Source organism: Heterodontus francisci, chromosome 34 (genome assembly GCF_036365525.1).
Source record: "Heterodontus francisci isolate sHetFra1 chromosome 34, sHetFra1.hap1, whole genome shotgun sequence".
Taxonomy (NCBI): Eukaryota; Metazoa; Chordata; class Chondrichthyes; order Heterodontiformes; family Heterodontidae; genus Heterodontus; species Heterodontus francisci.
This window is the reverse complement of record NC_090404.1, coordinates 3,671,025-3,687,986: the sequence shown is the minus strand read 5'-3', so window position 1 is coordinate 3,687,986 and position 16,962 is coordinate 3,671,025.

Sequence of the window (16,962 nt, the reverse complement as noted above, 5' to 3'; positions counted from 1 at the left end):
ACTGGAACAGTCACATAAACACTGTCGCTACAAGAGCAAGTCAGAGGATGGGGATTTTGTCGCGATTAATCCCCCCGCCCCCTCCCCCCCCCCCCCCACACCCACCCCCCACCCGCCGCCCGCCACCGACTTCTGAAGCCTCTCCGCAAGACACAATTCTGGAGTGTGATCGAATACTCCCCACTTGCCTCGATGGGTGCGGCTCCGACAACACCCAGGAAGCTCAAAACCAACCGGGAGAAAGCAGCCCGCTTGATCAATACCCCATCCACCACCTTAACTATTCACTCCATCCACCACCGAAAAACAGTGGCAGCAGTGTGTTCCATCAACAAGATGCACTGCAGCAACTCACCAATGCTCCTTCGACAGTACCTTCCAAACCCGCGACCTCTACCACCTAGAAGGACAAAGGTAGCACATGGATGGGAACACCACGACCTGCAAATGCCCCTCCAAGCCACACACCATCCTGACTTGGAACTATATCGCAGATCCTTCAGTGCTGTAGGGTCAAAATCCTGGCACTCCCTCCCTAACAGCACTTTTGCTGTTTCCACACCAGATGGGCTGAAGCGGTTCAAGAAAGCAGCTCAGCACTACCTTCACTCGGGCAATTAAGGATGGGAAACAAATGCTGGCCTTGCCAGAGACACCGACATCCCAAGAAATGAATTAAAAAAAACCTCTGATCCTCAGTTAGTTTTAAAAAAACGCAAATTGTTCAGAGTCTAACATCCGCTCTGGATGTTAACTGCGACGGAGAGAGCTCTGCCTGTCCGTGTGAGCATTGGAGGGGGCCACCGATCTCCTTTCTGAGCAGGATCTGCCAGTCAGATCCGGGCAGTGTGAATGAAGTGCCACGAGAGTGAGCCTAACAAGGCAAAGGCCCGTTCGGTATCTACACCTGCCTGTCTGTCACATGCAGTTGCACTGGGCACACAAAGTATTCACAATGGTCGAAAATTATTAACTTAATATTAACACAATAAAAAAGGGAGCATCTTCTCGACAAAGAGATTGGTCCGAATTTGGATCTCATTGGCATATCATAGAATGGTTACACCCCAAAGAGGCCTCATTCGGTCCACATGTCCGTCCTGGGTCTCTGCAGGAGCAACTCACCTCGTCCCATTCCCCCGCCTTTTCTCCGTGGCCCTGCCATTTTTTTTCTCTTTCGATAATTATCCAATACCCCTTTGAAAGCCATGTTTGAATCTGTCTGCAGCACACACTCAGTTAGTGCATTCCATATCCTAATAACTGGTTACATAAAAAAAAGTTTTCCCTTTGGTTGCTTATGGTTCTTTTGCCAATCACCTTAAATCAGTGTGTTCTGGTTCTCGATCTTTCTGCCAATGGGAACAGTTTGTCGTCTGTCAAGACTCCTCGTGATTTTGAACGACTCTATCGAATCTCTTCTCAAACTTCACTTCTATAAGGAGAATGGCGCCAGCTTCTCTGATCTGTCCTCACAACAGAACTCCCTCATCCCTGAAACCATTCTTACAATTCTTGTCTGCACATTTTCCAATGCTTTCACATCCTTCATAAAGTGGGGTGCTCAGAATTGGACATAACACTCCAGTTAAGGCCGAACCACTGTTTTATAGAGGTGCAGCATAACTTCCTTGCTTTTGCACTCTATGCCTCTACTTATAAAACCCAGGATCCAGTATGCATTATGAACCGCTTTCTCAACCTGCTCTTCAACCTTAGTTTAGTTTTAGTTTAGTTTAGAGATACTGCACTGAAACAGGCCCTTAGGACCACCGAGTCTGTGCCGACCATCAACCACCCATTTATACTAATCCTACACTAATTCCATATTCCTACCACATCCCCACCTGTCCCTACATTTCCCTACCACCTACCTATACTAGGGGCAATTTATAATGGCCAATTTACCTATCAAACTGCAAGTCTTTGGCATGTGGGAGGAAACTGGAGCACCCGGAGGAAACCCACACAGGCACAGGGAGAACTTGCAAACTCCACGTAGGCCGTACCCGGAATTGAACCCGGGTCGCTGGAGCTGTGAGGCTGCGGTGCTAACCACTGCCCAACGGTGCGGCCCCCTTCAATTATTTGTGCACATATACCCCCAGGCCCCTCTGCTCCTGCACTTCCTTTAGAACAATATCCTCTACTTTAAATGGCTCTCCTCGTTCTTCTTACCAAAATGTATCACTTCACACTTCACTGCATTGAATTTCATCTGCCACATGTATGCCTATTCCACCAACCTGTCTATGTTCTCTTGAAGTTTATCCCTATCACCCTCACAGTTCAAAATTCTTCCAGGTTTTGCGTCATCCACAAATTTTAAAATTGTACCCTGCACATTCAAATTCTTGTTATTAATATAGATCAAGAAAAACAATGGCCCTAACCCCACTATCTACCTTCCTTTAGTCCTAAAAACGACCATTCGCCACTATTCTTTTTTTCACATCACAGCCAACTTTCACCTTTTAGGCCTCTAATTGGCTCCACTCTTCCTTTTTCCACCCTTTTTATCAATGAAATGCCTATGGAAGTTTTCTGGATTCCCTTTTATGTTGTCTGCCAGTCTCTTCTCATACTCTCTCTTTGCTGCTCTTATTTCTTTTTTCACTTCCCCATTGAACTTTCCTTCATGAAATCATGGTAATTCTGCTTGATTGTATTATGAGTTTTCTAAATATCCTACTATTACTTCCTTAATAATGGATTTCAGTATTTTCCCAATGACAGACGTTAGGCTAACTAGCCTATAGTTTCCTGCTTTCTGACTCCTTCCTTTCTTGAACAGGTGGAGCGGGGGCGGGGGAGGGGGGGGGGTGGTGTTGCTACATTTGCATTTTTTCTAAACCATTTGGACCTTGCCCGACTCGAGATATTTTGGAATATTATAGCCAATGCATCCACTATTTCTGCAGCCACTTCTTTTAAGACCCTAGGATGCAGGCCAACAGGTCCAGGGAACTTGACATCCTTCAGTCCCATTAGTTTTCCCAGTAATTTTTCTCTCGTGATAGTGAGTTTCAAGTTTATCCCTCCCCTTTGCCCTTTGATCTTCTACTATTCCTGGGACTTGTTATAGTGTGTTCTCCAACAAAGGCAGATACAAAATGATTGTTCAAAGTCTCTGCCATTTCCTTGTTTCCTATTATTGATTCCCCAATCTCATCCTCTCAGGGATCAAGGTTTACTTTACTTCCATTTTAGTTACTTGAAGAAGCTCTTACTTTGTTTTTCGATTTCTTGCTCGTTTACTCTGATATAGTAATTTCTTCCTCTTTATTTCTTTTCAGTCATCTAGTTTCGAAAACTTTCCCAAACTTCTGACCTCCCACTAATCTTCGCACCATTGTATGGCTTTTCTTTCAATTTGATGCCATTCTTAACTTCCTTCGTTAGCGACAGATGGTTCATCCTTTCGTAGAGTTTTTTCATTCTCAATGGATATATATTTGTTGAGAGTTATGCAATTTCTCCTTAAGTGGTTGCTACATATAATCGGGGACAAAATTAACAGACAAGTGGACAAGTGGGGATTAATTAAGGAAAGTGATCACGGATTTGTTGAAGACAAATCGTGTTGAACTAACTTGATATAGTATTTTTGGTGAGGTAACAGAGGGTTGATGTGGATAATGCGATTTTTGTGGTGCATATGAACTTCCAAAATACGTTTGATAAAATGCTACATAATAGGCTCGCCAGCCAAGTTCAAGCCATGACAGCATGGATACGAAGTTAGCTGGGTGACAGGAGTAAGGAGATGAACGGTTGTTTCACAGCCTGGAGGAAGCTATGGAGTGGGGTTCCCCATTGGTCGGTATTACGACCACTTCATTTCTTGATCCATATTAATAACCTGGCACAATTTCCAAATTTTCATCTAACGCAAAACTTGGAACGATTGCGAACTCTGAGAAGGGCAGTCATAAAGTTCAAGAGAACATAGACAGGACAGTGGAATAGACGAAGATGTGGCAGATTAAATTTAACAAGAGAAGTGTGAAGCGATATATTTTTGGTAGGAAGGATAAGGAGAGGCAATATAAATTAGAGAGTGCAATTCTAAGGGGGTGCAGGAACAGAAGGATCAGGTGACAAATTGTTGAAGGTGGCAGAACAGGTTGAGAATGCAGTGAAAAAAGACATACTGAATCTTGGGTGTAATAAATAGAGCCATTGAGCACACATTGAGGAGGATCTGCCGACTGAGGCACTGTGGGTTGAGGTCAGGAACAGGAAAGGAGCAGTCACCTTGATGGGAGTTTTCTATCGGCCCCCCAATAGCAGCAGGGAGGTGGAAGAGCAGATTGGGAAACAGATTTTGGAAAGGAGCAGAAGTCACAGGGTAGTAATTATGGGGGATTTCAACTTCCCAAATATTGATTGGCAACTCTTTAGATCGAATAGTTTGGATGGGGTAGTGTTTGTGCAGTATGTCCAGGAAGCTTTTCTGACTCAGTATGTAGACTGCCCGACCAGAGGGGAGGCAATATTGGATTTGGTACTAGGTAATGAACCAGGGCAAGTGATAGAGCTGTTGGTGGGCGAGCACTTTGGAGATAGTGATCACAATTCTGTAGCATTCACTGTGGTAATGGAGAGGGATAGGTATGTGCAACAGGGCAAGGTTTACAATTGGGGGAAGGGTAGATATGATGCTGTCAGGCAGGAACTGAGGAGCATAAGTTGGGAGCATATGCTGGCAGGGAAGGGCACGGTCGAAATGTGGAACTTTTTCAAGGAGCAGATAGTAGGGGCCATTGATAAGCATGTCCCTGTCAGACAGGGAAGGGATGGTCATGTGAGGGAACCGTGGTTGACAAGAGAGGTTGAGAGTCTTGTTAGGAAGAAGAAGGATGCGTATATAAGGTTGAGGAAAAAGGGCACAGGCATAGCTCTGGAGGGATACAAGATGGCCAGGAAGGATCTGAAGAAAGGGATTAGGAGAGCTAAGAGAGGGCATGAAAAATGCTTGGCGGGTAGGATAAAAGAAAACCCCAAGGCCTTTTACGCGTATGTCAGAAATATGAGGATGACTAGGGGGACCGTAGGTCCGGTCAAGGACAATAGCGGGAGACTGTGTGTTGAGCCGGAAGAGATAAGTGAGGTTTTGAATGAGTACTTCTCTTCGGTATTTACGAATGAGAAGGGGTGTATTACTGAAGAGGACGGTGTGAAACAGACTGGTAAGCTCGAGGAAGTGCTCGTTAGGAGGGAAGATGTGTTGGGGTTTTTGAATAACTTGAAGATAGACAAGTCTCCCGGGCCTGACGGGGTATATCCAAGGATGTTATGGGAAGCAAGGGATGAAATTGCAGAGCCGCTGGCAATGATCTTTTCATCTTCTCTGTTGACGGGGGTGGTACCAGGTGATTGGAGGGTGGCAAATGTTGTGCCCCTGTTCAAGAAAGGGAATAGGAACAACCCTGGGAATTACAGGCCAGTTAGTCTTACTTCGGTGGTAGGCAAGTTGATGGAAAAGGTGCTGAGGGATAGGATTTCTGAGCATCTGGAAAGACACTGCTTGATTCGGGACAGTCAGCACGGTTTTGTGAGGGGTAGGTCTTGCCTCACAAGCCTGATTGAATTCTTTGAGCAGGTGACCAAGCAAGTGGATGAGGGTAAACCAGTGGATGTGGTGTACATGGATTTTAGTAAGGCATTTGATAAGGTCCCCCATGGTAGACTTATGGAGAAAGTCAGGAGGCATGGGATAGTGGGGAATGTGGCCAGTTGGATTAAGAATTGGCTAACTGATAGAAGGCAGAGAGTGGTCTTAGATGGTAAATACTCAGCCTGGAGCCCAGTTACCAGTGGCGTGCCACAGGGATCAGTTCTGGGTCCTCTCCTGTTTGTGATTTTTATTAACGACTTGGATGAGGAAGTCGAAGGGTGGGTCAGTAAATTTGCAGATGATACAAAGGTTGGTGGAGTTGTGGATACCGAGGAGGGCTATTGTCGTCTGCAAAGGGACTTGGATAGGTTGCAGTGCTGGGCTGAAAAGTGACAGATGGAGTTTAACCCTGAAAAGTGTGAGGTCGTCCATTTTGGAAGGACAAACACGAATGCAAAATACTGGGTTAATGGTAGAGTTCTTGGGCATGTGGAGGAGCAGAGAGACCTTGGGGTCTATGTGCATAGATCGTTGAAAGTTGCAACTCAAGTGGATAGGGCTGTGAAGAAGGCATATGGGGTGTTAGCGTTCATTAGCAGAGGGATTGAATTTAAGAGCCGTGAGGTGATGATGCAGCTGTACAGGACCTTGGTAAGGCCTCATTTGGAGTACTGTGTGCAGTTCTGGTCGCCTCATTTTAGGAAGGATGTGGAAGCCTTGGAGAGGGTGCAGAGGAGATTTACCAGGATGTTGCCTGGAATGGAGAATAAGTCTTACGAGGAAAGGCTGAACATTCTAGGCCTCTTCTCATTAGAACGGAGAAGGATGAGGGGTGACATGATAGAGGTTTATAAGATGATCAGGGGAATAGATAGGGTAGACAGTCAGAAACTTTTTCCCCGGGTGGAGCAAAGCGTTACAAGGGGTCATAAATTTAAGGTGAAGGGTGGGAGATATAAGGGGGATGTCAGGGGAAGGTTCTTTACCCAGAGAGTGGTCGGGGCATGGAATGCCTTGCCTGGGGAAGTTGTTGAGTCAGAAACTTTAGGGACTTTCAAACGGCTTTTAGATAGGTATATGGATAAAGGAGAATGATGGGGTATAGATTAAATTGTCCTTGACAGAGGACAAAGGATCGGCACAACATCGTGGGCCGAAGGGCCTGTTCTGTGCTGTATTTTCTATGTTCTATGTTCTATGTTCTAAACATGGAAGTTATGATGAATCTTTATAAAACACCGTTTCGGCCTCAGCTCGAGTATTGTGTCGAATTCTGCGATAGTACTTTAGTAAGAATCTAAATGTGTTAGAGGGGGTGCAGGACAGATTTATGAAAACTATTCCAGATTTCAGGTACTTCGGTTTCGAGGATTGATTGGAGAAACTGGAGATGTTCTCCTTCGAAAAGAGGAGGTTGAGAGGAGATTTGATCGAGGTGTACAAAATCATGAGAGATCTCAATAGACAGAAATTGTTCCCATTTGAAGAAGTATCGAGAAGCAGAGGACAAAGGTTTAAAGTGAATGGCAAAAGAACTAAAGGCGACATGAGGAAAAACCTCATCACACAGCGAGTTGGAATACATTCTGGAATTCATTGGCTGAGAGTGTGGTCAAGGCTGATTTCACCGTGTTTTTTAAAACGGAATTGGATACGCAGCTGAAAGGGGGAAAAAATCAGGACGACGAGAGAAGGGCGGGGAGTAGTGAAATTTCTTTTGCAGAGAACCTTCACAGACACGACAGGGTGAATCGCCTCCTTCTGCGTTATAACATTCTATGATAATTCTAATATTTCCTATCCGTGTCTGAGAATTTGGATGACAGTAATTTAACTGCATCCCTATTTATTGATTCGTGAAACAATACTGTTCAGTGCGCTCGTGAGTGCGAGCTTCTCAAATTGTTATAAACGAGAAGAGGAACACCCCAGGGAACAAATGCAGACTGGAAGAGAGTCCATTTACAGCAAGCAAGAAATAATTCACGGAACGGGAGACAAAAATCGGATTCATCGGCCAGGCGCGAGTGTGGAGAAAACAATCTCAAAGCCAGTGAAAGGACAATCTGACACCGAGGCAATGAGCTTTATTGGAGGGACGGGCTACGAATGAGCTCTGGTCCTTTCCGCAGTTTTGGATTTCTTATATTCTTGTGAACAGAGAGCAGCAGCAATCTACATCATGTGGAAAGATCGAAGAGGCTGGGGCTCTTTTCATTGGAAAAGAGAAGACAATGAGGAGACTAGATCGATGTCATTAATATTGTAATGTGGTTGGATAGGGTACAGGAGGAGAAACAGTTTGCACTTGTTAGTGAATCCAGAACAAGAGGCCATCAATATAAAATAGTCACTGAGAAAAAAAAAGACGTTAGGACACACTTATTATGGAGTATAGAACATGTAATGGTTGGAGCAAACAACATTGTGTAATTTAAGGGAGGCTTGAAAAATACAGGAGAGAGAAAGGAATGGAGGAACACAGGGCTCGGGGTGGGAAGAGGGAATTCATATGGCAGGATGCTGAACATTAAAACCGGCATAGACCAGCTGGGTGGAATGGTCTATTCCTGTTCTGCAGATTCTGTATATTATTAAAAAGAGAAAACTCCGCTCGGAGAACACGGAAGAAAATCAACGAATGGGCTGCAGGAATATAAATTGCCAGAAAGCCGGAAGAGCCATTTCCCAGAGAGTAACAGTAAAACCACTGCGGAAACTGCACAGACTGAATCCAACCGACAACTGAGAGACATCGGGACAAGTTCCCATGGTGACAAATAACAGAACAACATGAGCGACCCAGATGTGGAAATAAAATGAAAGTAACTGCATGCATCTCAGATTAAAGTGGAACGGATTAAAACGGGCCTCATTATTGAAAAAAAAGAGGAACAAATAAAGCAAGAGGTAGGTAGGCGCTCCCGTGAATGTTAACCTGCAGTTAAACCCTGATCGTCAACACACAGGAGTTCTGAGTCAACTTTGCTCAATCGTTGCTTTCTGTTAGATCTTGCTGTGCACCTTTGACCAACACACGGGTTAAGCGCCGTCAAACACCTTTGCAAGGTGATCGTCTCCAACAGGATCAGAATACACTACTGAAATGTTTCTTTTGGTAGACTTTCACACACACCAAAAAAGAAACAGGTATTTAATAGAAATTATAGAAAGATATAGCACAGAATTAAACCATTCGACCCATTTTGCTTGCGCCGGCCCTTTGAAAGAGCTATTCTGTTGGTCCCACGCACCCTGCTCTTTCCCCACTATATATATCCCATTGCCTGTTTAAAGTTATCATTGAAACTGATCCACCACCCTTTCAGAACAGCTCGCAGCCTAAATAAATAAAGTATCAATGTCACTGGAAGCTCCCGGCTTGCTTCTTTGCCAATGAAAGTGAATCAAGTTCGAAAGGGCTTCAGAGGCATTATCGCGAAAGGCCGCACTATGTGATTCACATGTGTCTCCAAGGAAACAGCAACTAAAGACATAATAATATCATATTTTCAAACTACAGATTCCAGTTCGCTGGTGTCCCGGAGTCCGCCTCGACAAACCTCTGCTGTCGGTGAGACTGTTACTTTAAGCTGTGAATATTCAGGGTTCTGTCAGTACACAGTACACTGGTACCGTCAGTCCCCAGGGCAGGCTCCGAAATACCTGCTTCAGAGACAAACTTCAGGAGAGGAGAATAAAGAAAACGCTGCTGGGGGACGAATTTCTGCTTCCATTGATCCTGCCGAGAAAATCAGCCGGTTAAACATCTCCAAACTACAACTGAGTGACTCTGCTGTGTATTACTGTGCACTGAGTCGGCGCATAGCTCACAGTGATACAGAGCACGGAAAGCGCTGCACAAAAACCTGAACATAGTGGGGATTACAGACACACAATGATACAGAACACGGAGAGAGCTGTACAAAAACCTGAACATGGTGGGGATTACAGACACACAGTGATACAGAGCACGGAGACAAGTGTACAGAAACATGAGCACGGTGGGATAAAGCAAAACACAGTGGTACAGCGCACGGACAAAGCTGTACAGAAAACCTGAACATGCTGTGATTTGCAGAGACCCAAGGATATAAAGCACGGGGAAAGTGTATAAATCTTCAATCGCAATTAATCGTAGAATTTATCGTGCATAAATCATCACTGAGCTCATCAAGTTTTCACTTTCATTTTCCTGCTCACGCCCTTCAGCATTGCTCCTTTCTGATGCCCAATTCGATTCCACTATTTAATTAATTCAGCATTTACCCCACATTCTCACTTCCTTCTGTGTACACAATGTGAGTCTTTCCATAAAAATGCATATTCTGCTTAGTCGTGTATCACCATAGAGGTTAAATTTATTGACTGCCGATTTGCCTGGCAAACAGTGAAGTTTCCTCTCTTTTTCTTTGTTTGAATCCGTCTTTCCCGATTGCGTTGGTGAACACCTCCTGGGATTTCCCGGCTTCATTCTCCGATCAGAGATTCTCCACTCAACAGGACATCCGCAGTTTTTCGGGACCAACAACCCGGGCAGGTCCCGGCTGGAAGGAGGATGAAACGTCACAGACCTGAACAGTTAACACTGTTTTTCTGTCCACAGTTGCTGCCACATGCTGAGTATTTCCAGCACTTTCTGTTTTTATTCTGCGTTTGGATTCACTCAGTTAATGACTGGGCCATTGAGTGATGCTGCTCCCACAATTCACAACAGCTGGGAAAGGCCCCTCTCGATGGGCCGGGCCGACCTGCTCTCTGGGAGAACGGGACGCACATGCACACTACCCCAACTGCTTTAAGGACACCCATTGAAAAGTTTCGCTTCAACCCAAATTTCGCGTTTATCCTTTTAGATTAACTAACGATCTTGATGAAAACTGAAGTCACTTTTCCTTTCAATAAAGGTTTTTATACAGAAAGAAACAGATGACATTTTCAGTGTGCTCCGTCACACAAAGATGGCTGACAGTTTGCCCCATCGCGGACGACGTCACAATCCTTTCACGTCACAGCGCCGTTTCTCCCATTCATTCCGCATCAAGGGGCCTCACCACCCTCCACTCAGGGATTATGAGGTTCAGTTTGCGCTGACTGTGACTCGTGACCCAGGACTGTGCTACCCGTGACGAGAGTGAACTCCGCCCTCTTAAAGTGATCTCGCACCGTCAGAGCCACCCGAGCCGAGGTTCGGCGGGAGCACGGGGAGAAATCAAGGAGACGGTGAATGAGGTTAGGGGGAGGGTGGCCGGAGATATGAGGGGGGAGTGTGAGAGATTGGAACACAGACAGATTTTAAAGAGCAATTCCATGCATTCAAAACTTCCTTCTGATCCCTTCATAATGGTCCTTTAATTCTTCCCACATTAACCTGATGTTCTATTCAACCACAACAGCTCCGGAATCAGAGGGCAATACTCGGGTGTGGCCAGAAACCTCTTGAGACATTCCAGTGGCCAGCAGGCACCGAAATAATCAAATGAGACGAGGAAGCAGAGGCAGCGAAACTTCGGAGAAATAGGCAGGGAAAGTCTGAGGGTCACTCGCCGATACATGAGTTACTTCCAGGAGATGGTATCAGAGGGAATGAAAGCAAGGAGGGAGGATCCCTGTGGTGATGTTCAGTGAGTTCAGGGAAATGGTATCAGAGGGAAATGAGCAGGCAGAGAGTAACCCTGGGGTGATGTTCAGCGAGTTCAGGGAGATGGTATCAGAGGGAATGAAAGCAAGGAGAGAGTATCCCTGGTGGTGATGTTCAGCGAGTTCAGGGAAATGGTATCAGAGGGAATGAAAGCAAGGAGAGAGGATCCCTGTGGTGATGTTCAGTGAGTTCAGGGAGATGGCATCAGAGGGAATGGAGCAGGGAGAGAGGATCCCTGTGGTGATGTTCAGTGAGTTCAAGGAGATGAGATCTGAGGGACTGGAGCAGAGCAGAGCGAAGCGTCTTCAGCGAAACAGGTGACAGATGTGCCGGGTTAATGGGTATAACAGAAAACAGATGGAGATAGAGTGTTTGTGTTTATAGGTTGAGGCGAAGTGTTACAATGCCAAATCCTTCTGAGGGCTTCTGTTCCTTGATGTGTTTGATAAGTCCCAGTCCATGGGAATAATTTTCAGGGTTTATGCTTTTTGTTGTGTCCCTGGGCCCCAGGCTCTGTGAATCATTCCAAGGTTTTGTGCTTCCCGTTGTGTCTGTGTCCGACACCTAAACTGTGCTGTGCATGCCTTGTGAATATTTGATGGTACTGTGTAAATGGAAATGTAATCAGCAATGTGCTGTATTATATAAGGCTGTGTTGGAGCAGAGTCCTGCTCATTAATGGAACCTGGAATGTGATTGCTACTGTTTAAAGTGTCAGGGTAGACTGGGAGGTGCACCTCGTGTCTATGCAGCCATTCAGCCTCTGAGCCATGAAGGGAAAGGTGTGTTTGCTTTGATGCGTCATTGAATGGCGCACTGGTTCCTTGAACAATAGGGACTTGTGTTCAAACCTTACTCAGACAAAGCAGGAGAAAAATACCTGCCAGAGAAATAAAATGAATGGGAAAATGGGACCGTGAGGAGTCGCCTTGGAGAAAAATAAATCCGCAAAAGCGAACTTTGCCGATTTGCTATTCGAGATTTATTAACAATTTGACAGAGAACAATCGAGAGAGAAAAATTTAAAAGTTAACACAAAGTGAATGTAACAAATGAGCGTCACATTGAGAACAGAATACACGCGGTCTGAGCTTCCATCTCTCTGTGCGACTGTAAAAGACCAGAGAGAGAAAACAAGGAATCAAAATAAAGGGAAGGGAACAAGAATGAATAAGAAATGAGAAACTTCAGGGATATGTATCTTAAATATTCAAGCAACTGTGAAACATTGAGATGCAATTACATTATCACCATGATTATCTCACACATGAATACATTTTTCAAACAGAATGTTGGAATGAATGTTTTCCCTTTGTCCAACCGGTGGATTCGGATCTAATAAATGAACGTATTTTACTTGGAGAATCACAAAGACAACATATTTCATTATCTGAATGCAGAAATATTGAGAAGCAGATAAGAAAAATCCGTGGCACCCGAAATCCAATCGATCATTTGCCCTGTAAAAGAGGGATAAAGAATGAAGCAGTGGTTTAATGGTCTGGGGCAATTTCTTCAGGCTTTCATCAATGATATTTTCAGAGATTTGTGAAACGACCTCTGTCATACTGAAGTCTGAACATTCTCACCTTCACCAAAGTGAAGGAAAAACTGCAGAAAATGGTCAGGAAGAACGGGATGATGAATGTGGAAGCAGTTGTCCAGATGTTGCCGCTCTCTTTCTCATTATCTTCATTCCAGATGTTTCTGAGGAATCAACGACGATGTAGAGGAGGAAACATATTTACGTTATGAACAAAATATATCATATCAGTATAATTTTATTTAGTTTTATTTTTCACCTGAAGTATTATTTTCCCACAATTTATTTTTCAATATACATCGATTGAGTTAATTAATCACATCAGTCTATATCTATTCTTAACTCCCAAAGCGTCTGTGGATATTCCCCAGGCCAATAATAAAATCGATGACTCGAAACAGGTGGATCCAAACTTTCGGGTAACAGGGACGGACGATCTGATGCCTACTGGCATATTCCTCGTGTGATCCTCATTGAGTTCAGGGAGATGATATCAGAAGGGATGGAGCAGGGAGTTAAGATTAAAAGCTACTCAGCATTAGAAGGCAAATGTCAAAATATATTCGGTTCCGATCAAAAAGCTTTGGACGTGTTTCTGTGGCCGGGAGGCTCTGGAAAAAGCCGATGAGACGGTGAAGGAGGTGGTGTGAAGTTCACTGAGAGGTCCCTGGAGTGAATTTCAGTGAGTTCAGGGAAATGGTATCAGAGGGAGTGGAGAACGGAGAGATGATCACTGGGGTAATGTTCAGTTGGTTCAGGAAAATGGTATCATTGAAACATCAAAAATACATACAGGTGTAGGCCATTCGGCGCTTCGGTCTGCTCCAGCATTCACTAAAATCATGGTTGATCTGAACTTGGCCTCAATTCCACTTTGCTGCCTACTCCCCATAACCCTTGACTCCCTTGTAGACCAAAAAGTTGTCCAACTCGGCCTTGAATATATTTAATGATCTCGCCTCCATTGCTCTCTGCGTTAGAGAATTCCAAAAAATAACCACACAGTGAGAGAAGAGCTTCCTCTTCATCTCCGTCCGAAATGGGAGATCCCTTATTTTGAAACTGTGCACCCAGTTCTAGATTCCCCCACGACGGGAAACGCCCTCTCAACATGTACCCTCTGAAGCCCTCACCTGACCTCTTGAGTTCAGCTCTTTTGTCCATGTTTAAAGCAAGGCTGTAATGAGGTCTGGAGATGAGTGGCCCTGGCGGTACCCAAACTGGGCATCACTGAGCAGGTTATTGCTAAGCAAGTGCCGCTTGATGGCACTTCTGATGACACGTTCCATCACTTTACTGATGATTGAGAGTAGATTGATGTGGGGGGGAGGCGGGTGCGGGGGTTGTTGGCGGTGGGGGGGGGGGGGGGGGGTGGGGGCGGGGGTTTACTTGGCCGGTTTGGAATAGTCCTCCCGATTTATGTACAGGACATACCTGGGCAATTTTTCACATTGCCGGGTCGAGATCAAACTGTCTCTCAGATCAATTAGAGATCAAACTGTCTCAGATCAATGAGAGATCAAACTGTCCCTCAGATCAATTAGAGATCAAACTGTCTCAGATCAATGAGAGATCAAACTGTCTCTCAGATCAATTAGAGATCAAACTGTCTCAGATCAATTCGAGATCAGACTGTTTCTTAGATCAATTACAGATCAAACTGTCTCAGATCAAATCGAGATCAAACTGTCTCAAATCAGTTAGCGATCAAACTCTCTCTCAGATCAATTAGAGATCAAACGGCCTCAGATCAATTAGAGATCAAACTCTCTCTCAGATCAGTTAGAGTTCAAACTGTCTCTTAGATCAATTACAGATCAAACTGTCTCTCAGATCAATGAGTGATCAAACTTTCTCAGATCAATTACAGATCAATCTATCTCTTCGCTTAATTAGAGATCAAACGGTCTCTCAGATCAATTACAGGTCAAACTGTCTCAGATCAATTAGAGATCAAACTGTCTCAGATCAATTAGAGATGAAACTGTCTCTCAGATCAATTAGAGATCAAACTATTTCTCAGATAAATTACAGATCAAACTGACTCAGATGAATTGGAGATCAAGCTGTATCTCAGGTCAATTTAAGATGCAGGTGACCATTGATATGAATTTTCTCTCTGATCAGCAGTATGCTATATTCATGTCTCAGTTCTCCGAATAAAAAATACATACGTGTGGTTATGGACGTGGCATGAGACCAGTCTGAACAAATTCTCTCAGCTTTTTCTATTTCGTGCCCTGCAAGAAGTGACATGAGGCAAGTATCATGTCTTTCCTGTTTTTTGTTTTGTTTTGCAGGTTTCTGAGGCAAAGCAAGGCGCTTGAGTTCCAGAGCAACGGCAGTGCGGCTCCCATTCTCGCCGTGCTCTGGATGACCTTCATTGCTGGTAAAAAGGTAAATTTTTTGAAAGGGATTGATTATCAATGGAATAAATGTGAAATAGAAGGCAGTTCATGATAAACTTGTATCGAAGCTTAGTTAGACCACACTTGGGTTATTGTGAGCAGTTCTGGTCTCCATGTTACAACAAGGATATAGGGGAACAGGAGAAAGTGCAAAAAACGATTTACAGAAATGGAACTAGAATTGACAATCTATTAGAAACGATTGGACAGACTGGGGGTCTGAAGGGTAACCTGATAGATACCTTTAAAATTATGCAGGAGTTCGATAGGGTAGACTTGGTGAGATGTTTGAACTCGTGGAGAATTCCAAGTCTATGGGCTATAAATATGAGTCACCAAAGGATCCAATAGAGAATTCTGGAGAAACCTCTTTACCAAGAGAGCGATGAAAATGTGGAACTCGCTACCACAAGGAGGGATAGAGGTGAATAGCATAGATGATTTAAGGGGAAGCTGGGTAAACAGATGAGGGAGAAAAGGATGAAGGATATGCTGATAGAGGGAGATGAAGAGGGTGAAGGATGCTCTGGGGGGCGTGTGAAGCTTGGCTTGGACCAGTTGGGCCGAATGATCTTTTCTTTGCTTTAGATTATATTTAAATGTATAAAACACTGACTGCGAATTTTCACCGCCAGTGTGGTCCATTTCGAACGTTTGATCGGTGACTTCCGCTTTCTTTAAGATTTGTTCGAGATCTGAGCGATGGAGATTCTGTTACTCATCGGGAGCCCTCGCTCACACAAACAGAGGGCAGAAGATGCCACTTTAACCTGGAACTATGCAGACAAGGGTTATTACTTATTCTGCTACCGCCAATACCAAGGCAGTCTGTCCGAGTTTGCAGTCTGAAGGGACGCTAGCGGCGGTGCTGTCTTTAAGGCGGATTTCTCTCAGAACGGGTTTTCTGATATAGTCCAGCAGTCAGACAAGTTGTACCGATTGATCATCTCGGAGCTGCGGCTGTCTGACACCGCGGTCTATTACTGTGCAGGGAGTAGGGGATGAATTGGCTGCTGTTGATCTGTGAATCTCTGGGAACTCGCCGTTCACACTGAAAATACAAACTCCAGCAGGTAGCGTGGAATTAGTTATTCCCAGGCACCGCTGCTTCGGATATAACTCACTGCAAATGAACAAGTAATGTTTGGTTCAAAATATCATTCTACAGTCTCGGCAGGCACGCTCGATGGGGAAGATCCGAATAATTAAAGGAGCTTGATTAAACATTTCTCAATCTTAAAGACTTTTACACATATTAAAACTAAGAATCGACAATAATATTTGGATCTAAGAGGCTATTTTCAGGACAGGAATAGAAGCTGACAAAAAATGATTGATGGACTAATAATCTCTAAGGACAGGTATGGTGTGTTCTAGGCACCAGTCCAGATGGTCAAAGACCGACTGAATACAAAATTGTAATATAAAAAAGTGTCAAAAATGTTGCAATAGTGACATAAAAACCGTGAAAAGGACATTACACAAAGATAAAAAGCGGCGCTCACACTCACTAAAGAAAATGATATAATTTAATGAAAGTGCTTAGCATCAATTAAACATAACCTGAATACATTGACATGTTATCACGTTAGAAACTTGTGACTAAGAGCACAAGATATACAACACATATAAGCTCAAAAACGTGCAAGATAAGAGTTTGAGTCAGTGCACGAACAAAAGACAAAGTCTGCTCCCAATGCGGACGGTAATGTCACTTCTGCTATATTTATTGCCTCAGCAGGTAACATTC